Genomic DNA, 24361 nt, shown 5'->3' with positions numbered 1-24361 from the left:
TTGGCTTGTGTTCTGTTGAATGCCACGTTCTGCGGCATGCTTAAGGTGTGAGCTGGTAAGATGCTCACCTTAGTTTAACAATAAATCCTTTCCTCGAAATGTCCGTCTCCCTGGGCACAGTTCCTATAACTGGAGTCTGGAGGAGGGGCATAGAGGGAGGAGCCAGTTCACACCCTTTGAAAGTCTTAAAGTGCCCATGTCTCTTGCGGATCCCGTCTATACCCCATGGTTCTTAATGTGACCCCAGCATCCTCTACGGACTAAGAGAAAAGGATGCCCTTGCGCACTATCCTGACTTCTCCTCCCGTCTGCTTACTTTGTGCCTTCCAACGCACAATGCGAACTACAGGTGGTGCTGCAGGGCCCACACCCTTTTACTTGCCTTACAGAACAGCTCTGGAGCTGTTACAGTGCCCAGCTGCTGCAAGAAATCAGCTTGAATGCTTCAGGGGATGGGGCATGGCCAACATGAGCCCCACACCAAAGGAGGGTGGGGGTGTTTAATGCGAACTAGGGGTCATCCAAGCACCGCAAAAGGCCGCCATGCCCTGCATGCCCCTTTTCTCTTTTCATATGCAGATGAGGGTTCCAGCCAACTTTGGCCCACATCTTGGATGACATCACCGTATGCAAATCCGTCTTCTGCAGACCTTCCCCCAGGAATGCTTGTACTAGTTGTTGCATATGGTTTGATATTTGATGGTGCTTCAATATTAGGCAGCCTTCCACCCTCCCATGTTCATCTGAACAGATGTGGTCTCCCTGCAGTTGTTGTCCCCAGACGAGAGTTCCCTTGTGCGTCCTCAGTTGAATCTCCTTAACTTGACGGGGGAGGGGCTGCCCGAGCAGCCACCCTCCCCAGCCCTATCCCAACTCATACTTATTTTGCATATGAGATCTCTTGATCATGAAGATTGTTCTCACAGGGTGAGGTTCATCCATTATATTTTAAAATAGGAAGGTACGAATTACATATTTGAATTGCATCTATGTGCTGGATTCAAATGTCCCCCCCCCCCCTTCCTTTCTCAATTGTGCCCGTCAGCAGCTATTCTAAGGTTGCTGCCAATGGGTGTGACACATTAATTTCTTCTGTGGGGTACACTGGACTCCACAAGGATTCACATTGGGGTGTAGAGTAGGATCTTGATCTGAGGCACCAACCGGCTCAAAGCTTTTGACTGTTCCCAAGATGCTCAGCGCATCCTCCTCTATAACCCCGCTTCCATGAACAGGGAGCTCAGTTTGTAGTTGGTGCCTTCAGTAGCAGGCCACTTAACAGGGGCCTGCCTCAGGCAGCCTATTCTTAGCTATTAATTTTGACAAGAAAAGAAGAACTTGTTTTATGAGAATCTACAAGGGCTGCAGCAGGCTAGGTCTAATAGACATCTTTACTGCAGCTTCATCACTCCCAGCGGCGCTGTATACTCCCGTGCCCTGGTTGCTGGGTCACTGCAGCGGAGGCTCCAGTTTCTTCCTAAGGTCAGTCACACACACACCGCCCTTCCGGATCACGAGGCCGCTGATGAAGGGGAGCGTGGCCGTAGGGGGTGGACCGTGTGCGCACTGGCGTGGACACTGATTACTGGGCAGCCGCTCCACTAGCCACCAGGTACAGTTAAGGAGCACAGGTCTGGGAGTTTTACTCCTATATTAACCCAATTTTGTACTGCCCGCAGCGCATTGTGATAGGTAATAGGGCCTGATTCAGGTTGGAATGCAATCACAATAAGCGATCCAACTGCAAAAATTGCTAACAGCATACGCATGTGCCTGCATTTTCTGCGGCACCCCGCAGAGAATGCGATCGCCTCTGCCTGTCAATCGGGGCGGGGGGGGGAGAGGGGGGTCAGCAACACTCCATTTCCAAGTCAGGGATGGAGCGGTGCGGGGGCAAGGCTTCAAAATGGGGTCTGCAACGGAGGAGACACAGGGGGCGTGGTCACAGCGGCTGTATGACATCACATTCAGCCGCTGTGATCACAAAAATGGTGGCGGCTTCCTGCGCGCACATACAGTCTGCACCAGCAGGAGGCTACACCATTTTTTATGATCACGCTGAACTGCAGTGCGACTGCAATTACAGCATGGTCAAGAATGGAGGCGTCATGCTGGGTGGCCATGCCCTGTCACTGTGCAGGAGCCAGCACCGCACACACACTAGTCCCCGGGTGCAGCCCCCAACCCCCGGGACACCCGGAGCAACAAAATGTAGATTCAGGCCACCAGGCCACGCCCCTACCTATGAAACCATGCCTCCTTTTTACCATTGCGCTGCTTATCTGCGCGCACTGCATTACAATCTCCTTCGCCACCTCTCTGGGTGTCACCAGTGATAGTGACACCTCTGCCATGCTTGTAGCAGCTGGTCCTAAGATCTACGCCTCAAGCCCTGAGTGTTTGCCCTTGTGACTTGTTGATCATCATAGCGAAGCAGATGCTTACAGAAAACTGCAGGGGCTTAGATTGAAAATAAAAAAATTGATGGGTATAAGGTAGATAGGAGCGGGTTCGGTTCTCCGAGAACCGAATTCCCGACGAACTCCACGTGGTTTACACTGGTCCGAGGCAGGCTCGGTTGTTCCCGCCTGACTCGGAAAACCTGAACAAGGGAAAATGTCATCATCCCGCTGTCGGATTCTCTCGAGATTCGGATTCCATATAAAGAGCTGCGCGTTGCCGCCATTTTTACTCGTGCATTGAAGAGAGAGCGGAGAGGACGTGGCTATGTTCTCTCAGTGGAAATCTCAATATCAGTGCTCAGTATCAGTGGTTACTTATTGCTGCTCAGTAATACTAGTAGTGTGTCTCTCCTGCTCAGTGTCAGTTCTCAGTAGTATCCTCATCAGTGCTCAGTATCACTGCTCATTGTCTTGTGCTGCACTGTGGTGCTCAGCATACTACAGTACATTACTAATAGTCCAGTGCTGCATCTTGCTGCTCAGTGTCAGTTCTAGTATCCTCATCAGTGCTCACTATCACTGCTCATTACATTGTGGTGTTCTGTATACTACAGTAACATAGTAATATAGTAACATATAGTAACATAGTTTTTGAGGTTGAATAGAGGCAAATTGCCCATCGTGTTCAACCTGTTTTAAGTTGTGATGATTCTACATACTTGCTGAATAATGTTTTATGACTAGTTAGCTACTATAACTCATGTTACCCCCGGATTAACCATGTTGATATTTTAAGTATTATAACATTGGATAGCTTTTTCATTCAGAAATGTATCCATTCCTTTTTTAAATCCAATTACAGAGTCCGCCATTACCACCTTCCCTGGCAGGGAATTCCACATCCTGATTGCCCTAACAGTGAACATCATAGTATCTCACCTGGCAGGTAAGTAGGAGTTGGGCTAGAGCTGTGGAGGATTGCTGCTCGGGCACCCCCTGTCAAGTGAAGGAGATCCAACTGAGGCAGCACAAGGGAACTCTCGAAAGAAGAACAAGGCTAGAGGAAGATCTGAGACAAAGAAATCTGACTTTTACCAGAGCTGACCAGAGGAAAGCACAAACGCAGTCCCCCACTACCACAAATAATGCAGTCGAGTTTCCCACATTTGGGGAAATCACAGGGGTCAGCATACCCAGAGTGCAATGAATGAACCTCACCCTGGGAGAACAATCTTCATGACCATGGTATCTCCTATGCAAAATAAGTATGATTTGGGATAGGGCTGGGGAGGGCCGCTGCTCAGGCACATCTCTGTCAAGTAAAGGAGATTCAACTGAGGCAACACAAGGGAACTCTCATCTGGGGACAACAACTGCAGGGAGAACACATATTTTCAGATGAACATGGGAGGGCAGAAGGCTGCCTAACACTGAAGCACCCCCAAACAACAAACCAAATGCAACTACTAGTGCAAGCATTCCTGGGGGAAGGCCTGCAGCAGATGGATTTGCATATGGTGATGTCATCCAAGCAGTGGGATCAAAGTTGGCTTCAACCCTCGTCTGCATATGAAAATAAAAAAGGGGTGTGCAGGGCATGGCGGCCTTTTGCGGCGCTTGGATGACCCCTAGTTTGCATTAAACACCTCCACCTTCCTTCGGTGTGGGGCTCATGTTGGCTATGCCCCAGCCCCTGAAGCATTCAAGCTGATTTCTTGCAGCAGCTGGGCACTGTAACAGCTCCAGAGCTGCTCTGTAAAGCAAGTAAAAGGGTGTGGGCCCTGCAGCACTACCTGTAGTTTGCATTGTGCGTTGGAAGGCACAAAGTAAGCAGACGGGAGAAGTCAGGATAGTGCACAAGGGCATAGAAGGGAGCGGCTCAAGAAAAGAGAAGTGGAAACAGACAGCAAACTAGGCTGGAGAGAGACCTGAGACAAAGAGATCTGAATTATACGAGAGCCGACCAGAGGAAACACAAATTATGTAATCAAGTGTCCCACATTTGGGGAAATCGTAGGAGCAGCACACCCAGAGTGCATTGGGTGAGCCTTGCCCTGGGAGAAGCACCTTCCTGATCATAGTATCTCACCTGGCAGGTAAGTAGGAGTTGGGCTAGAGCTGGGGAGGGTCGCTGTTCGGGCACCCCCCTGTCAAGTGAAGGAGATCCAACTGAGGCAGCACAAGGAAACTCTCGAAAAAAGAACAAGGCTAGAGGAAGATCTGAGACAAAGAAATCTGACTTTTACCAGAGCTGACCAGAGGAAAGCACAAACACAGTCCCCCACTACCACAAATAATGCAGTCGAGTTTCCCACATTTGGGGAAATGACAGGGGTCAGCATACCCAGAATGCAATGAATGAACCTCACCCTGGGAGAACAATCTTCATGACAATGGTATCTCCTATGCAAAATAAGTATGATTTGGGATAGGGCTGGGGAGGGCCGCTGCTCAGGCACATCTCTGTCAAGTAAAGGAGATTCAACTGAGGCAGCACAAGGGAACTCTCATCTGGGGACAACAACTGCAGGGAGAACACATATTTTCAGATGAACATGGGAGAGCAGAAGGCTGCCTAATACTGAAGCACCCCCAAACAACAAACCAAATGCAACAACTAGTACAAGCATTCCTGGGAAAAGGTCTGCAGAAGACGGATTTGCATACGGTGATGTCATCCAAGCAGTGGGCCAAAGTTGGCTGGAACCCTCATCTGCATATGAAAAGAGAAAAGGGGTATGCAGGGCATGGCGGCCTTTTGCGGCGCTTGGATGACCCTTAGTTCGCATTAAACACCTCCACCCTCCGTCGGTGTGGGGCTCATGTTGGCTATGCCCCAGCCCCTGAAGCATTCAAGCTGATTTCTTGCAGCAGCTGGGCACTGTAACAGCTCCAGAGCTGCTCTGTAAGGCAAGTAAAAGGGTGTTGGCCCTGCAGCACTACCTGTAGTTTGCATTGTGCGTTGGAAGGCACAAAGTAAGCAGACAGGAGAAGTCAGGAGAGTGCACAAGGGCAAGGGCAGGGGCTCAAGAAAAGAGAAGTGGAAACAGACAGCAAACTAGGCTGGAGAGAGACCTGAGACAAAGAGATCTGAATTATACGAGTAGCCGACCAGAGGAAACACAAATTATGTAGTCAAGTGTCCCACATTTGGGGAAATCGTAGGAGCAGCACACCCAGAGTGCAATGGGTGAGCCTTGCCCTGGGAGAAGCACCTTCCTGATCATAGTATCTCACCTGGCAGGTAAGTAGGAGTTGGGCTAGAGCTGGGGAGGGTCGCTGCTCGGGCACCCCCCTGTCAAGTGAAGGAAATCCAACTGAGGCAGCACAAGGAAACTCTCAAAAAAAGAACAAGGCTAGAGGAAGATCTGAGACAAAGAAATCTGACTTTTACCAGAGCTGACCAGAGGAAAGCACAAACACAGTCCCCCACTACCACAAATAATGCAGTCGAGTTTCCCACATTTGGGGAAATCACAGGGGTCAGCATACCCAGAATGCAATGAATGAACCTCACCCTGGAAGAACAATCTTCATGACCATGGTATCTCCTATGCAAAATAAGTATGATTTGGGATAGGGCTGGGGAGGGCCGCTGCTCAGGCACATCTCTGTCAAGTAAAGGAGATTCAACTGAGGCAGCACAAGAGAACTCTCATCTGGGGACAACAACTGCAGGGAGAACACATATTTTCAGATGAACATGGGAGAGCAGAAGGCTGCCTAATACTGAAGCACCCCAAACAACAAACCAAATGCAACAACTAGTACAAGCATTCCTGGGGGAAGGTCTGCAGAAGACGTATTTGCATACGGTGATGTCATCCAAGCAGTGGGCCAAAGTTGGCTGGAACCCTCATCTGCATATGAAAAGAGAAAAGGGGTATGCAGGGCATGGCGGCCTTTTGCGGCGCTTGGATGACCCTTAGTTCGCATTAAACACCTCCACCCTCCGTCGGTGTGGGGCTCATGTTGGCTATGCCCCAGCCCCTGAAGCATTCAAGCTGATTTCTTGCAGCAGCTGGGCACTGTAACAGCTCCAGAGCTGCTCTGAAAGGCAAGTAAAAGGGTGTGGGCCCTGCAGCACTACCTGTAGTTTGCATTGTGCGTTGGAAGGCACAAAGTAAGCAGACAGGAGAAGTCAGGAGAGTGCACAAGGGCATAGAAGGCAGCGGCTCAAGAAAAAAGAAGTGGAAACAGACAGCAAACTAGGCTGGAGAGAGACCTGAGACAAAGAGATCTGAATTATACGAGAGCCGACCAGGGGAAACACAAATTATGCAGTCAAGTTTCCCACATTTGGGGAAATCGCAGGAGCAGCACACCCAGAGTGCAATGGGTGAGCCTTGCCCTGGGAGAAGCACCTTCATGATCATAGTATCTCACCTGGCAGTTATGTAGGAGTTGGGCTAGAGCTGGGGAGGGTCGCTGCTCGGGTACCCCCCTGTCAAGTGAAGGAGATCAAACTGAGGCAGCACAATGGAACTCTCGAAAGAAGAACAAGGCTAGAGGAAGATCTGAGACAAAGAAATCTGACTTTTACCAGAGCTGACCAGAGGAAAACACAAACACAGTCCCCCACTACCACAAATAATGCAGTTGAGTTTCCCACATTTGGGGAAATCACAGGGGTCAGCATACCCAGAATGCAATGAATGAACCTCACCCTGGGAGAACAATCTTTATGACCATGGTATCTCCTATGCAAAATAAGTATGATTTGGGATAGGGCTGGGGAGGGCCGCTGCTCAGGCACATCTCTGTCAAGTAAAGGAGATTCAACTGAGGCAGCACAAGGGAACTCTCATCTGGGGACAACAACTGCCGGGAGAACACATATTTTCAGATGAACATGGGAGGGCAGAAGGCTGCCTAATACTGAAGCACCCCCAAACAACAAACCAAATGCAACAACTAGTACAAGCATTCCTGGGGGAAGGTCTGCAGAAGACGGATTTGCATACAGTGATGTCATCCAAGCAGTGGGCCAAAGTTGGCTGGAACCCTCATCTGCATATGAAAAGAGAAAAGGGGTATGCAGGGCATGGCGGCCTTTTGCGGCGCTTGGATGACCCTTAGTTCGCATTAAACACCCCCACCCTACTTCGGTGTGGGGCTCATGTTGGCCATGCCCCAGCCCCTGAAGCATTCAAGCTGATTTCTTGCAGCAGCTTGGCACTGTAACAGCTCCAGAGCTGCTCTGTAAGGCAAGTAAAAGGGTGTGGGCCCTGCAGCACTACCTGTAGTTTGCATTGTGCATCGGAAGGCACAAAGTAAGCAGACAGGAGGAGAAGTCAGGATAGTGCACAAGGGTATAGAAGGGAGGGGCTCAAGAAAAAAGAAGTGGAAACAGACAGCAAACTAGGCTGGAGAGAGACCTGAGACAAAGAGATCTGAATTATATGAGAGCCGACTAGGGGAAACACAAATTATGCAATCAAGTTTCCCATATTTGGGGAAATCGCAGGGGCAGCACACCCAGAGTGCAATGGGTGAGCCTTGCCCTGGGAGAAGCAACTTCATGATCATAGTATCTCACCTGGCAGGTAAGTAGGAGTTGGGCTAGAGCTGGGGAGGGTCGCTGCTCGGGCACCCCCCTGTCAAGTGAAGGAGATCCAACTGAGGCAGCACAAGGGAACTCTTGAAAGAAGAACAAGGCTAGAGGAAGATCTGAGACAAAGAAATCTGACTTTTACCAGAGCTGACCAGAGGAAAGCACAAACACAGTCCCCCACTACCACAAATAATGCATTTGAGTTTCCCACATTTGGGGAAATCACAGAGGTCAGCATACCCAGAACGCAATGAATGAACCTAACCCTGGGAGAACAATCTTCATGACCATGGTATCTCCTATGCAAAATAAGTATGATTTGGGATAGGGCTGGGGAGGGCCGCTGCTCAGGCACATCTCTGTCAAGTAAAGGAGATTCAACTGAGGCAGCACAAGGGAACTCTCATCTGGGGACAACAACTGCAGGGAGAACACATATTTTCAGATGAACATGGGAGGGCAGAAGGCTGCCTAATACTGAAGCACCCCCAAACAACAAACCAAATGCAACAACTAGTGCAAGCATTCCTGGGGGAAGGCCTGCCGCAGATGGATTTGCATATGGTGATGTCATCCAAGCAGTGGGTCAAAGTTGGCTTCAACCCTCGTCTGCATATGAAAAGAGAAAAGGGGCATGCAGGGCATGGCGGCCTTTTGCGGCGCTTGGCTGACCCCTAGTTTGCATTAAACACCTCCACCCTCCGACGGTGTGGGGCTCATGTTGGCTATGCCCCAGCCCCTGAAGCATTCAAGCTGATTTCTTGCTGCAGCTGGGCACTGTAACAGCTCCAGAGCTGCTCTGTAAGGCAAGTAAAAGGGTGTGGGCCCTGCAGCACTACCTGTAGTTTGCATTGTGCGTTGGAAGGCACAAAGTAAGCAGACAGGAGAAGTCTGGAGAGTGCACAAGGGCATAGAAGGCAGCGGCTCAAGAAAAGAGAAGTGGAAACAGACAGCAAACTAGGCTGGAGAGAGACCTGAGACAAAGAGATCTGAATTATACGAGAGCCGACCAGGGGAAACACAAATTATGCAGTCAAGTTTCCCACAGGAGTATATAGGATACGACCCAGTGGTACCTGACGACATAGATACTAACAGCTATTTAATAACATTACGCTAGAAAGTGATTATTAGCAACATATATATCTATATAAACAACCCCGCCAGGGTTGTGCCTTCAAAAATAATCACACACGGACACGCTTTTTAAACCTTTTTTTCACATCTCTTGATTCTTCTTATGCACATGTATGTTAGTTCTGTGATTTTAACCTTTATGTTTCACTGCAGTTTGGGATAATAATATTAATATTTATCCAATTTTAATACATACTTAATAAAGGTTATATTTTATGATTCATTCATTCTGTCCAGTGCGTCAACAGTGCAGATTTCTTCTTGTTTTTTCTCCCAAATTCTATAACAATGACAGTAAATGTTGTTTCTTTTCAAACAGAACTTTCTTGACCATGCTTCTTGCTTGAAAGATCTGGGAGCACATGGAAAACAGTACAAACCATGCAGTATCACAAGAGCCTTTATTTGATATTTCATGAAGATAGAGCAGAATTGAGGACACGTCAACTATTTCTGCCGAAGGTGGTTCATCTTTCCACATGGTGCCTTTGGCCACTGACACCTTCGTTGAGTCAAAGTCTCTGGCTGTGGTCAGAACTTTGAAAATTTATGTCACCAGAACGGTTCAGATTAGGAAAACAGAGGCTCTGTTTGTCCTGTATGCTCCCAACAGGATTGGGTGTCCTGCTTCCATGTAGACAATTATGCGCTGGATCTGTGGTAAGATTCAGCATGCTCATTCCACGGCAGGATTGCCGTTACTGAATTAGGTGAAGACCCATTCTACTAGAAAGGTGGGTTCATCCTGGGCAGCTGGTCGGGGAGTCTCGGCATTGCAACTTTGCCGAGCAGCTATTTAGTAAACACTTTTGCTAAGTTTTACAAGTTTTAGAGTAAAGGAGATTCAACTGAGGCAGCACAAGGGAACTCTCATCTGGGGACAACAACTGCAGTGAGAACACATATTTTCAGATGAACATGGGAGGGCAGAAGGCTGCCTAATACTGAAGCACCCCCAAACAACAAACCAAATGCAACAACTAGTACAAGCATTCCTGGGGGAAGGTCTGCAGAAGACGGATATGCATATAGTGATGTCATCCAAGCAGTGGGCCAAAGTTGGCTGGAACCCTCATCTGCATATGAAAAGAGAAAAGGGGTATGCAGGGCATGGCGGCCTTTTGCGGCGCTTGGATGACCCTTAGTTCGCATTAAACACCCCCACCCTCCTTCGGTGTGGGGCTCATGTTGGCCATGCCCCAGCCCCTGAAGCATTCAAGCTGATTTCTTGCAGCAGCTTGGCACTGTAACAGCTCCAGAGCTGCTCTGTAAGGCAAGTAAAAGGGTGTGGGCCCTGCAGCACTACCTGTAGTTTGCATTGTGCATTGGAAGGCACAAAGTAAGCAGACAGGAGGAGAATTCAGGATAGTCCACAAGGGTATAGAAGGGAGGGGCTCAAGAAAAAAGAAGTGGAAACAGACAGCAAACTAGGCTGGAGAGAGACCTGAGACAAAGAGATCTGAATTAGATGAGAGCCGACCAGGGGAAACACAAATTATGCAGTCAAGTTTCCCACATTTGGGGAAATCGCAGGGGCAGCACACCCAGGTGAGATACTATAATCAGGAAGGTGCTTCTCCCAGGGCAAGGCTCACCCATTGCACACTGGGTGTGCTGCTCCTACGATTTCCCCAAATGTGGGACACTTGACTGCATAATTTGTGTTTCCTCTGGTCGGCTCTCGTATAATTCAGATCTCTTTGTCTCAGGTCTCTCTCCAGCCTAGTTTGCTCTCTGTTTCCACTTCTTTTTTCTTGAGCCCCTCCCTTCTATACCCTTGTGGACTATCCTGACTTCTCCTCCCGTCTGCTTACTTTGTGCCTTCCAATGCACAATGCAAACTACAGGTAGTGCTGCAGGGCCCACACCCTTTTACTTGCCTTACAGAGCAGCTCTGGAGCTGTTACAGTGCCCAGCTGCTGCAAGAAATCAGCTTGAATGCTTCATGGGATGGGGCATGGCCAACATGAGCCCCACACCAAAGGAGGGTGGGGGTGTTTAATGCGATCTAGGGGTCATCCAAGCACCGCAAAAGGCCGCCATGCCCTGCACGCCCCTTTTCTCTTTTCATATGCAGATGAGGGTTGAAGCCAACTTTGACCCACTGCTTGGATAACATCACCATATGCAAATCCATCTGCTGCAGGCCTTCCCCCAGGAATGCTTGCACTAGTTGTTGCATTTGGTTTGTTGTTTGGGGGTGCTTCAGTATTAGGCAGCCTTCTGCCCTCCCATGTTCATCTGAAAATATGTGTTCTCCCTGCAGTTGTTGTCCCCATATGAGAGTTCCCTTGTGCTGCCTCAGTTGAATCTCCTTTACTTGACAGAGATGTGCCTGAGCAGCGGCCCTCCCCAGCCCTATCCCAAATCATACTTATTTTGCATAGGAGACACCATGGTCATGAAAATTGTTCACCCAGGGTGAGGTTCATTCATTGCATTCTGGGTATGCTGACCCCTGTGATTTACCCAAATGTGGGAAACTCGCCTGCATTATTTGTGGTAGTTGGGGACTGTGTTTGTGTTTTCCGCTGGTCAGCTCTGGTAAAAGTCAGATTTCTTTGTCTCAGATCTTCCTCTAGCCTTGTTCTTCTTTCGAGAGTTCCATTGTGCTGCCTCAGTTGGATCTCCTTCACTTGACAGGGGGGTGCCCGAGCAGCGACCCTCCCCAGCTCTAGCCCAACTCCTACTTACCTGCCAGGTGAGATACTATGATCTTGAAGGTGCTTCTCCCAGGGCAAGGCTCAACCATTGCACTCTGGGTGTGCTGCCCCTGCGATTTCCCCAAATATGGGAAACTTGACTGCATAATTTGTGTTTCCCCTGGTCGGCTCTCGTATAATTCAGATCTCTTTGTCTCAGGTCTCTCTCCAGCCTAGTTTGCTGTCTGTTTCCACTTCTCTTTTCTTGAGCCGCTCCCTTCTATGCCCTTGCGCACTATCCTGACTTCTCCCGTCTGCTTACTTTGTGCCTTCCAACGCACAATGCGAACTACAGGTAGTGCTGCAGGGCCCACACCCTTTTATTTGCCTTACAGAGCAGCTCTGGAGCTGTTACAGTGCCCAGCTGCTGCAAGAAATCAGCTTGAATGCTTCAGGGGCTGGGGCATAGCCAACATGAGCCCCACACCGAAGGAGGGTGGAGGTGTTTAATGCGAACTAGGGGTCATCCAAGCGCCGCAAAAGGCCGCCATGCCCTGCATAACCCTTTTCTCTTTTCATATGCAGATGAGGGTTCCAGCCAACTTTGGCCCACTGCTTGGATGACATCACCGTATGCAAATTCGTCTCCTGCAGACCTTCCCCCAGGAATGCTTGTACTAGTTATTGCATATGGTTTGATATTTGATGGTGCTTCAGTATTAGGCAGTCTTCCGCCCTCCCATGTTCATCTGAAAAAATGTGGTCTCCCTGCAGTTGTTGTCCCCAGACGAGAGTTCCCTTGTGCTTCCTCAGTTGAATCTCCTTAACTTGACGGGGGAGGGGCTTGCCCGAGCAGCCACCCTCCCCAGCCCTATCCCAACTCATACTTATTTTGCATATGAGATCTCTATATCATGAAGATTGTTATCACAGGGTGAAGTTCATCCATTATATTTTAAAATAGGAAGGTTCAAATTACATATTTGAATTGCATCTATGTGCTGGATTCAAATGTCCCCCCCCCCCTTCCTTTCTCAATTGTGCCCGTCAGCAGCTATTCTAAGGTTGCTGCCAATGGGTGTGACACATTAATTTCTTCTGTGGGGTACACTGGACTCCACAAGGATTCACATTGGGGTGTAGAGTAGGATCTTGATCTGAGGCACCAACCGGCTCAAAGCTTTTGACTGTTCCCAAGATGCTCAGCGCATTCTCCTCTATAACCCCGCTTCCATGAACAGGGAGCTCAGTTTGTAGTTGGTGCCTTCAGTAGCAGGCCACTTAACAGGGGCCTGCCTCAGGCAGCCTATTCTTAGCTATTAATTTTGACAAGAAAATAAGAACTTTTTTTATGAGAATCTACAAGGGCTGCAGCAGGCTAGGTCTAATAGACATCTTTACTGCAGCTTCATCACTCCCAGCGGCGCTGTATACTCCCGTGCCCTGGTTGCTGGGTCACTGCAGCGGAGGCTCCGGTTTCTTCCTAAGGTCAGTCACACACGCACCGCCCTTCCGGATCACGAGGCCGCTGATGAAGGGGAGCGTGGCCGTAGGGGGTGGACCGTGTGCGCACTGGCGTGGACACTGATTACTGGGCAGCCGCTCCACGAGCCACCAGGTACAGTTAAGGAGCACAGGTCTGGGGTTTTTTCTCCCATATTAAACCAATTTTGTACTGCCCGCAGCGCATTGTGATAGGTAATAGGGCCTGATTCAGGTTGGATTGCAATCACAGTAAGCGATCCAACTGCAAAAATTGCTAAGAGCATACGCATGTGCCTGCATTTTCTGCGGCACCCCGCAGAGAATGCGATCGCCTCTGCCTGTCAATCGGGGCAGGGGGGGAGAGGGGGGTCAGCAACACTCCATTTCCAAGTCAGGGATGGAGCGGTGCGGGGGCAAGGCTTCAAAATGGGATCTGCAACGGAGGAGACACAGGGGGCGTGGTCACAGCGGCTGTATGACATCACATTCAGCCGCTGTGATCACAAAAATGGTGGCGGCTTCCTGCGCGCACATACAGTCTGCACCAGCAGGAGGCTACACCATTTTTTATGATCACGCTGAACTGCAGTGCGACTGCAATTACAGATTGGTCAAGAAGGGAGGCGTCATGCTGGGTGGCCATGTCCTGTCACTGTGCAGGAGCCAGCACCGCTCACACACTAGTCCCCGGGTGCAGCCCCCAACCCCCGGGACACCCGGAGCAACAAAATGTAGATTCAGGCCACCAGGCCACGCCCCTACCTATGAAACCATGCCTCCTTTTTACCATTGCGCTGCTTATCTGCGCGCACTGCATTACAATCTCCTTCGCCACCTCTCTGGGTGTCACCAGTGATAGTGACACCTCTGCCATGCTTGTAGCAGCTGGTCCTAAGATCTACGCCTCAAGCCCTGAGTGTTTGCCCTTGTGACTTGTTGATCATCATAGCGAAGCAGATGCTTACAGAAAACTGCAGGGGCTTAGATTGAAAATAAAAAAATATATGGGTATAAGGTAGAGAGGAGCGGGTTCGGTTCTCCGAGAACCGAATTCCCCACGAACTCCACGTGGTTTACACTGGTCCGAGGCAGGCTCGGTTGTTCCCGCCTGACTCGGAAAACCTGAACAAGGGAAAATGTCATCATCCCGCTGTCGGATTCTCGCGAGATTCGGATTTCATATAAAGAGCTGCGCGTTGCCGCCATTTTTACTCATGCATTGAAGAGGGAGCGGAGAGGACGTGGCTATGTTCTCTCAGTGGAAATCTCAATATCAGTGCTCAGTATCAGTGGTTACTTATTGCTGCTCAGTAATACTAGTAGTGTGTCTCTCCTGCTCAGTGTCAGTTCTCAGTAGTATCCTCATCAGTGCTCAGTATCACTGCTCATTGTCTTGTGCTGCATTGTGGTGCTCAGCATACTACAGTACATTACTAATAGTCCAGTGCTGCATCTTGCTGCTCAGTGTCAGTTCTAGTATCATCATCAGTGCTCACTATCACTGCTCATTACATTGTGGTGTTCTGTATACTACAGTAACATAGTAATATAGTAACATATAGTAATATAGTTTTTGAGGTTGAAAAGAGGCAAATTGCCCATCGTGTTCAACCTGTTTTAAGTTGTGATGATTCTACATACTTGCTGAATAATGTTTTATGACTAGTTAAATACTACAACTCATGTTACCCCCGGATTAACCATGTTGATATTTTAAGTATTATAACCTTGGATAGCTTTTTCATTCAGAAATGTATCCATTCCTTTTTTAAATCCAATTACAGAGTCCGCCATTACCACCTTCCCTGGCAGGGAATTCCACATCCTGATTGCCCTAACAGTGAAGATCATAGTATCTCACCTGGCAGGTAAGTAGGAGTTAGGCTAGAGCTGTGGAGGATTGCTGCTTGGGCACCCCCTGTCAAGTGAAGGAGATCCAACTGAGGCAGCACAAGGGAACTCTCGAAAGAAGAACAAGGCTAGAGGAAGATCTGAGACAAAGAAATCTGACTTTTACCAGAGCTGACCAGAGGAAAGCACAAACACAGTCCCCCACTACCACAAATAATGCAGTCGAGTTTCCCACATTTGGGGAAATCACAGGGGTCAGCATACCCAGAATGCAATGAATGAACCTCACCCTGGGAGAACAATCTTCATGACCAAGGTATCTCCTATGCAAAATAAGTATGATTTGGGATAGGGCTGGGGAGGGCCGCTGCTCAGGCACATCTCTGTCAAGTAAAGGAGATTCAACTGAGGCAGCACAAGGGAACTCTCATCTGGGGACAACAACTGCAGGGAGAACACATATTTTCAGATGAACATGGGAGGGCAGAAGGCTGCCTAAAACTGAAGCACCCCCAAACAACGAACCAAATGCAACTACTAGTGCAAGCATTCCTGGGGGAAGGCCTGCAGCAGATGGATTTGCATATGGTGATGTCATCCAAGCAGTGGGTCAAAGTTGGCTTCAACCCTCGTCTGCATATGAAAAGAAAAAAGGGGTGTGCAGGGCATGGCGGCCTTTTGCGGCGCTTGGATGACCCCTAGTTCGCATTAAACACCTCCACCCTCCTTCGGTGTGGGGCTCATGTTGGCTATGCCCCAGCCCCTGAAGCATTCAAGCTGATTTCTTGCAGCAGCTGGGCACTGTAACAGCTCCAGAGCTGCTCTGTAAAGCAAGTAAAAGGGTGTGGGCCCTGCAGCACTACCTGTAGTTTGCATTGTGCGTTGGAAGGCACAAAGTAAGCAGATGGGAGAAGTCAGGATAGTGCACAAGGGTATAGAAGGGAGGGGCTCAAGAAAAAAGAAGTGGAAACAGACAGCAAACTAGGCTGGAGAGAGACCTGAGACAAAGAGATCTGAATTATATGAGAGCCGACCAGGGGAAACACAAATTATGCAGTCAAGTTTCCCACATTTGGGGAAATCGCAGGGGCAGCACACCCAGAGTGCAATGGGTGAGCCTTGCCCTGGGAGAAGCATCTTCATGATCATAGTATCTCACCTGGCAGGTAAGTAGGAGTTGGGCTAGAGCTGGGGAGGGTCGCTGCTCGGGCACCCCCCTGTCAAGTGAAGGAGATCCAACTGAGGCAGCACAAGGGAACTCTCGAAAGAAGAACAAGGCTAGAGGAAGATCTGAGACAAAGAAATCTGACTTTTACCAGAGCTGACCAGAGGAAAGCACAAACACAGTCCCCCACTACCACAAATAATGCAGTTGAGTTTCCCACATTTGGGGAAATCACAGGGGTCAGCATACCCAGAATGCAATGAATGAACCTAACCCTGGGAGAACAATCTTCATGACCATGGTATCTCCTATGCAAAATAAGTATGATTTGGGATAGGGCTGGGGAGGGCCGCTGCTCAGGCACATCTCTGTCAAGTAAAGGAGATTCAACTGAGGCAGCACAAGGGAACTCTCATCTGGGGACAACAACTGCAGGGAGAACACATATTTTCAGATGAACATGGGAGGGCAGAAGGCTGCCTAATACTGAAGCACCCCCAAACAACAAACCAAATGCAACAACTAGTGCAAGCATTCCTGGGGGAAGGCCTGCAGCAGATGGATTTGAATATGGTGATGTCATCCAAGCAGTGGGTCAAAGTTGGCTTCAACCCTCGTCTGCATATGAAAAGAATAAAGGGGTGTGCAGGGCATGGCGGCCTTTTGCGGCGCTTGGATGACCCCTAGTTCGCATTAAACACCTCCACCCTCCTTCGGTGTGGGGCTCATGTTGGCTATGCCCCAGCCCCTGAAGCATTCAAGCTGATTTCTTGCAGCAGCTGGGCACTGTAACAGCTCCAGAGCTGCTCTGTAAAGCAAGTAAAAGGGTGTGGGCCCTGCAGCACTACCTGTAGTTTGTATTGTGCGTTGGAAGGCACAAAGTAAGCAGACGGGAGAAGTCAGGATAGTGCACAAGGGTATAGAAGGGAGGGGCTCAAGAAAAAAGAAGTGGAAACAGACAGCAAACTAGGCTGGAGAGAGACCTGAGACAAAGAGATCTGAATTATATGAGAGCCGACCAGGGGAAACACAAATTATGCAGTCAAGTTTCCCACATTTGGGGAAATCGCAGGGGCAGCACACCCAGAGTGCAATGGGTGAGCCTTGCCCTGGGAGAAGCATCTTCATGATCATAGTATCTCACCTGGCAGGTAAGTAGGAGTTGGGCTAGAGCTGGGGAGGGTCGCTGCTCGGGCACCCCCCTGTCAAGTGAAGGAGATCCAACTGAGGCAGCACAAGGGAACTCTCGAAAGAAGAACAAGGCTAGAGGAAGATCTGAGACAAAGAAATCTGACTTTTACCAGAGCTGACCAGAGGAAAGCACAAACACAGTCCCCCACTACCACAAATAATGCAGTTGAGTTTCCCACATTTGGGGAAATCACAGGGGTCAGCATACCCAGAATGCAATGAATTAACCTAACCCTGGGAGAACAATCTTCATGACCATGGTATCTCCTATGCAAAATAAGTATGATTTGGGATAGGGCTGGGGAGGGCCGCTGCTCAGGCACATCTCTGTCAAGTAAAGGAGATTCAACTGAGGCAGCACAAGGGAACTCTCATCTGGGGACAACAACTGCAGGGAGAACACATATTTTCAGATGAACATGGGAGGGCAGAAGGCTGCCTAAAACTGAAGCACCCCCAAACAACAAACCAAATGCAACAACTAGTGCAAGCATTCCTGGGGGAAGGCCTGCCGCAGATGGATTTGCATATGGTGATGTCATCCAAGCAGTGGGTCAAAGTTGGTTCAAACACCTTTGCAAAGTTCTATAAGTTTGATACCCTGGCTGAGGAGGACCTCCTGTTTGCTCAATCGGTGCTGCAAAGTCATCCGCACTCTCCTGCCCGTTTGGGAGCTTTGGTATAATCCCCATGGTCCTTACGGAGTCCCCAGCATCCTCTAGGACGTAAGAGAAAATAAGATTTTAAACCTACCGGTAAATCTTTTTCTCGTAGTCCGTAGAGGATGCTGGGTGCCCGTCCCAAGTGCGGTCTACTTCTGCAAGACTTGTATATAGTTATTGCTTACATAAGGGTTATATGTTAGTTTTCATCGGTCTTGGACTGATGCTATGTTGTTTTCATACTGTTAACTGGGTAGTATATCACAAGTTATACGGTGTGATTGGTGTGGCTGGTATGAATCTTGACCTTGGATTAACAAAAATCCTTTCCTCGTACTGTCCGTCTCCTCTGGGCACAGTTTCTCTAACTGAGGTATGGAGGAGGGGCATAGAGGGAGGAGCCAGTGCACACCCAGATCTAAAGTCTTTCTTAAAGTGCCCATGTCTGCTGCGGAGCCCGTCTATCCCCCATGGTCCTTACGGAGTCCCCATCATCCTCTACGGACTACGAGAAAAAAAAATTACCGGTAGGTTTAAAATGTTATTTTTTTCTCTGCAACCCACTGCTAAATTGTGCTTCCTAGCTGTTTTTTATAAAATCACTTAATTAAATCTAACTCTGATTACGTCAGAGAAGGCCAGGTACCCTACACCATAAGAGGGGGTTTGAAATTTTGACTTGTCTACTTAAAGATCACCAAAATCTGATGACAAGGTCAATTACATCCCTGGGTGGGATTGAACCACCAACCTTTTGGTTAATAGCCCATGTAAGTGCAAGAAATCCTGAAGCACTCACTCATCATGGGAAAGTACCAATGTGTTTCTTACAAAAATTCTCCAGATTATTGACTTTTTAAAGTTTTTCTAGGAAACGTTCTAGATGAATGCTTATTAGCCTTTGTCAGTATTGACTTTCGCAAGGTGTCTCTGTGGCGCTATCGGTTAGCATGTTTGGCTATTAACCAAAAGGTTGGTGGTTCAATCCCACCCAGGGATGTAATTGACCTTGTAATCAGATTTTGGTGATCTTTAAGTAGACAAGTCAAAATTTCAAAAACCCCCCTTATGGTGTAGGGTACCTGGCCTTCTCTGATGTAATCAGAGTTAGATTTGATTAAGTGATTTTATAAAAAAACAGCTAGGAAGCACAATTTAGCAGTGAGTTGCAGAGAAAAAAAATTATGCTGGCAGAAAAGTCCAATTGAGTGATTAAACAGCTCTTCATTTTCTGATTTTATGTTTATGCTAACAAATTTGCTCTCTGAAAAGTGTCCACAAAGCCAAGTCTCTGATTAACACCTTTGTAGGAATGGTTTTTCACCTATTACTGAATTAAACTTGCTTCATTGGAAAGGCATCAAAGATGCATCCTCATTTCAATGTCTACTGAAATAATACAGGTTGACACCAGGAAACGTCACTGCATCCTTGCTGCTTCCTCATGGGGAAGTCTGTTTAATGTGAAAACAAGGTGATATCTAATCAGCACACAGGTAAGGAATTAAGAAAATCTTTCTTTATGGGTGAAGATGTTTCTCACAAATTGTTGTCCCAATGCATCATTGAAATTCAAGATGGAAGATGATTTTCATATATCACTTGTACATTTTGCATTGCTCTTCTGGTGACAATGTAGTTTGTTTTTGTCAATTACCATTTCAGTAACAGGGTAAAGAAAATTAAGTGGATTTTTTAAAGAAAACAATGCTGTCAATATACTATTAAAACAAATTAAAATGATAAAAGTTATTGTACTTTAAGTAAAAATAAAAGTGCCAAAATATCAATCCCAGTTTTTGATTACTTTAATTATAAAAAAAAAAATGCACATAGCAGAGGATAGTTTCGATCAATCGACCTCTGGGTTATGGGCCCAGCATGCTTCCATTGCACTACTCTGCTGCTCATGGAAGTGTCAGAGATCCTGAAGACTAAATTGATTAAAGGCCTTAAAGTACTGGACTATAAGGAAAGACTTACTAGGCTGAATATTTATACACTAGAAAAGAGGTGCCTAAGAGGAGATATTATTAATATCTTCAAATATGTAAAGATACATAACAAAGAGTTATCAGAGGAATTATTTATTAAAAGAACACGTGGTCACTCGCTGCGACTGGAGGAAAGTTCAGAACGCAATGGAGGAAAGGTTTCTTCACTGTTAGGGCAATCAGGATGTGGAATTCCCTGCCAGGGAAGGTGGTAATGGCGGACTCTGTAATTGGATTTAAAAAAGGAATGGATACATTTCTGAATGAAAAAGCTATCCAAGGTTATAATACTTCAAATATCAACATGGTTAATCCGGGGGTAACATGAGTTATAGTAGCTAACTAGTCATAAAACATTATTCAGCAAGTATGTAGAATCATCACAACTTAAAACAGGTTGAACACGATGGGCAATTTGCCTCTATTCAACCTCAAAAACTATGTTACTATATTACTATGTTATTGTAGTATACAGAACACCACAATGCAATGAGCAGTGATAGTGAGCACTGATGAGGATACTAGAACTGACACTGAGCAGCAAGATGCAGCACTGGACTATTAGTAATGTACTGTATTATGCTGAGCAACACAATGCAGCACAAGACAATGAACAGTGATACTGAGCACTGATGAGGATACTACTGAGAACTGACACTGAGCAGGAGAGACACACTACTAGTATTACTGAGCAGCAATAAGTAACCACTGATACTGAGCACTGATATTGAGATTTCCACTGAGAGAACATAGCCACGTCCTCTCCGCTCTCTCTTCAATGCACGAGTAAAAATGGCAGCAACGCGCAGCTCTTTATATGGAATCCGAATCTCGCGAGAATCCGACAGCGGGATGATGACATTTTCCCTTGTTCAGGTTTTCCGAGTCAGGCGGGAACAACCGAGCCTGCCTCGGACCAGTGTAAACCACGTGGAGTTCGTGGGGAATTCGGTTCTCGGAGAACCGAACCCGCTCCTCTCTACCTTATACCCTATCAATTTTTTTATTTTCAATCTAAGCCCCTGCAGTTTTCTGTAAGCATCTGCTTCGCTATGATGATCAACAAGTCACAAGGGCAAACACTCAGGGTTTGAGGCGTAGATCTTAGGACCAGCTGCTACAAGCATGGCAGAGGTGTCACTATCACTGGTGACACCCAGAGAGGTGGCGAGGGAGATTGTAATGCAGTGCGCGCAGATAAGCAGTGCAATGGTAAAAAGGAGGCATGGTTTCATAGGTAGGGGCGTGGCCTGGTGGCCTGAATCTACATTTTGTTGCTCCGGGTGTCCCGGGGGTTGGGGGCTGCACCCGGGGACTAGTGTGTGAGTGGTGCTGGCTCCTGCAAAGTGACAGGGCATGGCCACCCAGCATGACGCCTCCCTTCTTGACCATGCTGTAATTGCAGTCGCACTGCAGTTCAGCGTGATCATAAAAAATGGTGTAGGCTCCTGCTGGTGCAGACTGTATGTGCGCGCAGGAAGCCGCCACCATTTTTGTGATCACAGCGGCTGAATGTGATGTCATACAGTCGCTGTGACCACGCCCCCTGTGTCTCCTCCGTTGCAGACCCCATTTTGAAGCCTTGCCCCCGCACCGCTCCATCCCTGACTTGGAAATGGAGTGTTGCTGACCCACCTCTCCCCCCCTTCCCCGCCCCGATTGACAGGCAGAGGCGATCACATTCTCTGCGGGGTGCCGCAGAAAATGCAGGCACATGCGTATGCTCTTAGCAATTTTTGCAGTTGGATCGCTTATTGTGATTGCAATCCAACCTGAATCAGGCCCTATTACCTATCACAATGCGCTGTGGGCAGTACAAAATTGGGTTAATATAGGAGAAAAACCCCCAGACCTGTGCTCCTTAACTGTACCTGGTGGCTAGTGGAGCGGCTGCCCAGTAATCAGTGTCCACCGCAGTGCACACACGGCCCACCCCCTACGGCCTCGCTCCCCTTCAGCAGCGGCCTCGTGATCCGGAAGGGTGGTGTGTGTGTGACTGACCTTAGGATGAAACCGGAGCCTCCGCTGCAGTGACCCAGCAACCAGGGCACGGGAGTATACAGCGCCGCTGGGAGTGATGAAGCTGCAGTAAAGATGTCTATTAGACCTAGCCTGCTGCAGCCCTTGTAGATTCTCATAAAACAAGTTCTTCTTTTCTTGTCAAAATTAATAGCTAAGAATAGGCTGCCTGAGGCAGGCCCCTGTTAATTGGCCTGCTACTGAAGGCACCAACTACAAACTGAGCTCCCTGTTCATGGAAGCGGGGTTATAGAGGAGAATGCACTGAGCTTCTTGGGAACAGTCAAAAGCTTTGAGCCGGTTGGTGCCTCAGATCAAGATCCTACTCTACACCCCAATGTGAATCCTTGTGGAGTCCAGTGTACCCCACAGAAGAAATTAATGTGTCACACCCATTGGCAGCAACCTTAGAATAGCTGCTGACGGGCACAATTGAGAAAGGAAGGGGGGGGGGACATTTGAATCCAGCACATAGATGCAATTCAAATATGTAATTCGTACCTTCCTATTTTAAAATATAATGGATGAACCTCACCCTGTGAGAACAATCTTCATGATCAAGAGATCTCATATGCAAAATAAATATGAGTTGGGATAGGGCTGGGGAGGGCTGCTCGGGCAGCACCTCCCCCGTCAAGTTAAGGAGATTCAACTGAGGAAGCACAAGGGAACTCTCGTCTGGGGACAACAACTGCAGGGAGACCACATCTTTTCAGATGAACATGGGAGGGCGGAAGGCTGCCTAATACTGAAGCACCATATGCAACAACTAGTACAAGCATTCCTGGGGGAAGGTCTGCAGCAGACGGATTTGCATACGGTGATGTTATCCAAGCAGTGGGCCAAAGTTGACTGGAACCCTCATCTGCATATGAAAAGAGAAAAGGGGCATGCAGGGCATGGCGGCCTTTTGCAGTGCTTGGATGACCCCTAGTTCACATTAAACACCCCCACCCTCCTTTGGTGTGGGGCTCATGTTGGCCATGCCCCATCCCCTGAAGCATTCAAGCTGATTTCTTGCAGCAGCTGGGCACTGTAACAGCTCCAGAGCTGTTCTGTAAGGCAAGTAAAAGGGTGTGGGCCCTGCAGCACCACCTGTAGTTCGCATTGTGCGTTGGAAGGCACAAAGTAAGCAGACGGGAGGAGAAGTCAGGATAGTGCGCAAGGGCATTCTTTTCTCTTAGTCCGTAGAGGATGCTGGGGTCACATTAAGAACCATGGGGTATAGACGGGATCCGCAAGAGACATGGGCACTTTAAGACTTTCAAAGGGTGTGAACTGGCTCCTCCCTCTATGCCCCTCCTCCAGACTCCAGTTATAGGAACTGTGCCCAGGGAGACGGACATTTCGAGGAAAGGATTTATTGTTAAACTAAGGTGAGCATCTTACCAGCTCACACCTTAAACATGCCGCAGAACGTGGCATTCAACAGAACACAAGCCAACGGCATGAACAATTGCAGCAAAAAGCTGACCAGAACCATAACACAACATGTGTATAACCACAAGTAATAACTGCAGACACAGTATGGACTGGGACGGGTGCCCAGCATCCTCTACAGACTAAGAGAAAAGGATTTACCGGTAGGTATTAAAATCCTATTTTCTCATACGACCTAGAGGATGCTGGGGTCACATTAAGAACCATGGGGTTATACCAAAGCTCTTGAACGGGTGGGAGAGTGCGTACGACTCTGCAGCACCGAATGACCCAACTTAAGGTTATCATCAGCCAAGGTATCAAACTTGTAAAACTTAGCAAAAGTGTTTACTAAATAGCTGCTCGGCAAAGTTGCAATGCCGAGACTCCCCGACCAGCTGCCAAGGATGAACCCACCTTTCTAGTAGAATGGGTCTTCACCTACTTCAGTAACGGCAATCCTGCCGTGGAACGAGCATGCTGAATCTTACCACAGATCCAGCGCATAATGGTCTGCATGGAAGCAGGACACCAAATCCTGTTGGGAGCATACAGGACAAACAGAGCCTCTGTTTTCCTAATCTGAACCGTTCTGGTGACATACATTTTCAAAGTTCTGACCACAGCCAGAGACTTTGACTCAACGAAGGTGTCAGTGGCCAAAGGCACCATGTGGAAAGATGAACCACCTTCGGCAGAAATTGTTGACGTGTCCTCAATTCTGCTCTATCTTCATGAAAGATCAAATAAAGGCTCTTGTGATACTGCATGGTTTGTACTGTTTTCCATGTGCTCCCAGACCTTTAAGCAAGTAGCATGGTCAAGAAAGTTCTGTTTGAA

The 24361-nt window shown here is 48.1% G+C and overlaps 14 non-coding genes and 3 pseudogenes across 14 annotated transcripts; 3 read left to right on the top strand and 14 right to left on the bottom strand.

Annotated features, from left to right (window-relative positions):
- Positions 1-3507: 3507 nt before the first annotated feature.
- On the bottom strand, positions 3508-3671 carry LOC135029454 (U1 spliceosomal RNA). Its single transcript, XR_010225586.1, has one exon. It is a non-coding gene; the product is annotated as a U1 spliceosomal RNA (small nuclear RNA).
- A 672-nt stretch (positions 3672-4343) lies between these two features.
- On the bottom strand, positions 4344-4506 carry LOC135029383 (U1 spliceosomal RNA). Its single transcript, XR_010225523.1, has one exon. It is a non-coding gene; the product is annotated as a U1 spliceosomal RNA (small nuclear RNA).
- A 152-nt stretch (positions 4507-4658) lies between these two features.
- LOC135029262 (U1 spliceosomal RNA) lies at positions 4659-4822 on the bottom strand. Its single transcript, XR_010225421.1, has one exon. It is a non-coding gene; the product is annotated as a U1 spliceosomal RNA (small nuclear RNA).
- A 668-nt stretch (positions 4823-5490) lies between these two features.
- LOC135029347 (U1 spliceosomal RNA) lies at positions 5491-5654 on the bottom strand. Its single transcript, XR_010225496.1, has one exon. It is a non-coding gene; the product is annotated as a U1 spliceosomal RNA (small nuclear RNA).
- Positions 5655-5806: 152 nt separating this feature from the next.
- LOC135029458 (U1 spliceosomal RNA) lies at positions 5807-5970 on the bottom strand. The gene has a single exon (XR_010225590.1). It is a non-coding gene; the product is annotated as a U1 spliceosomal RNA (small nuclear RNA).
- Positions 5971-6640: 670 nt separating this feature from the next.
- LOC135029361 (U1 spliceosomal RNA) lies at positions 6641-6803 on the bottom strand. The gene has a single exon (XR_010225509.1). It is a non-coding gene; the product is annotated as a U1 spliceosomal RNA (small nuclear RNA).
- Positions 6804-6955: 152 nt separating this feature from the next.
- On the bottom strand, positions 6956-7119 carry LOC135029453 (U1 spliceosomal RNA). Its single transcript, XR_010225585.1, has one exon. It is a non-coding gene; the product is annotated as a U1 spliceosomal RNA (small nuclear RNA).
- A 702-nt stretch (positions 7120-7821) lies between these two features.
- LOC135029376 (U1 spliceosomal RNA) lies at positions 7822-7956 on the bottom strand (annotated as a pseudogene).
- A 152-nt stretch (positions 7957-8108) lies between these two features.
- Positions 8109-8272, bottom strand: LOC135029467 (U1 spliceosomal RNA). The gene has a single exon (XR_010225599.1). It is a non-coding gene; the product is annotated as a U1 spliceosomal RNA (small nuclear RNA).
- Positions 8273-10633: 2361 nt separating this feature from the next.
- LOC135029391 (U1 spliceosomal RNA) lies at positions 10634-10789 on the top strand. The gene has a single exon (XR_010225527.1). It is a non-coding gene; the product is annotated as a U1 spliceosomal RNA (small nuclear RNA).
- A 674-nt stretch (positions 10790-11463) lies between these two features.
- LOC135029287 (U1 spliceosomal RNA) lies at positions 11464-11627 on the top strand. The gene has a single exon (XR_010225444.1). It is a non-coding gene; the product is annotated as a U1 spliceosomal RNA (small nuclear RNA).
- Positions 11628-11779: 152 nt separating this feature from the next.
- Positions 11780-11942, top strand: LOC135029370 (U1 spliceosomal RNA). Its single transcript, XR_010225517.1, has one exon. It is a non-coding gene; the product is annotated as a U1 spliceosomal RNA (small nuclear RNA).
- Positions 11943-15247: 3305 nt separating this feature from the next.
- Positions 15248-15411, bottom strand: LOC135029466 (U1 spliceosomal RNA). Its single transcript, XR_010225598.1, has one exon. It is a non-coding gene; the product is annotated as a U1 spliceosomal RNA (small nuclear RNA).
- A 692-nt stretch (positions 15412-16103) lies between these two features.
- On the bottom strand, positions 16104-16245 carry LOC135029323 (U1 spliceosomal RNA; annotated as a pseudogene).
- Positions 16246-16397: 152 nt separating this feature from the next.
- LOC135029308 (U1 spliceosomal RNA) lies at positions 16398-16561 on the bottom strand. The gene has a single exon (XR_010225464.1). It is a non-coding gene; the product is annotated as a U1 spliceosomal RNA (small nuclear RNA).
- A 692-nt stretch (positions 16562-17253) lies between these two features.
- Positions 17254-17395, bottom strand: LOC135029322 (U1 spliceosomal RNA; annotated as a pseudogene).
- Positions 17396-17547: 152 nt separating this feature from the next.
- LOC135029354 (U1 spliceosomal RNA) lies at positions 17548-17711 on the bottom strand. Its single transcript, XR_010225503.1, has one exon. It is a non-coding gene; the product is annotated as a U1 spliceosomal RNA (small nuclear RNA).
- Positions 17712-24361: the final 6650 nt, after the last annotated feature.

The sequence above is a fragment of the Pseudophryne corroboree genome, unplaced genomic scaffold, assembly GCF_028390025.1.
Source record: "Pseudophryne corroboree isolate aPseCor3 unplaced genomic scaffold, aPseCor3.hap2 scaffold_485, whole genome shotgun sequence".
Lineage (NCBI taxonomy): Eukaryota > Metazoa > Chordata > Amphibia > Anura > Myobatrachidae > Pseudophryne > Pseudophryne corroboree.
This window is presented reverse-complemented; position numbering and strand designations above follow the sequence as displayed.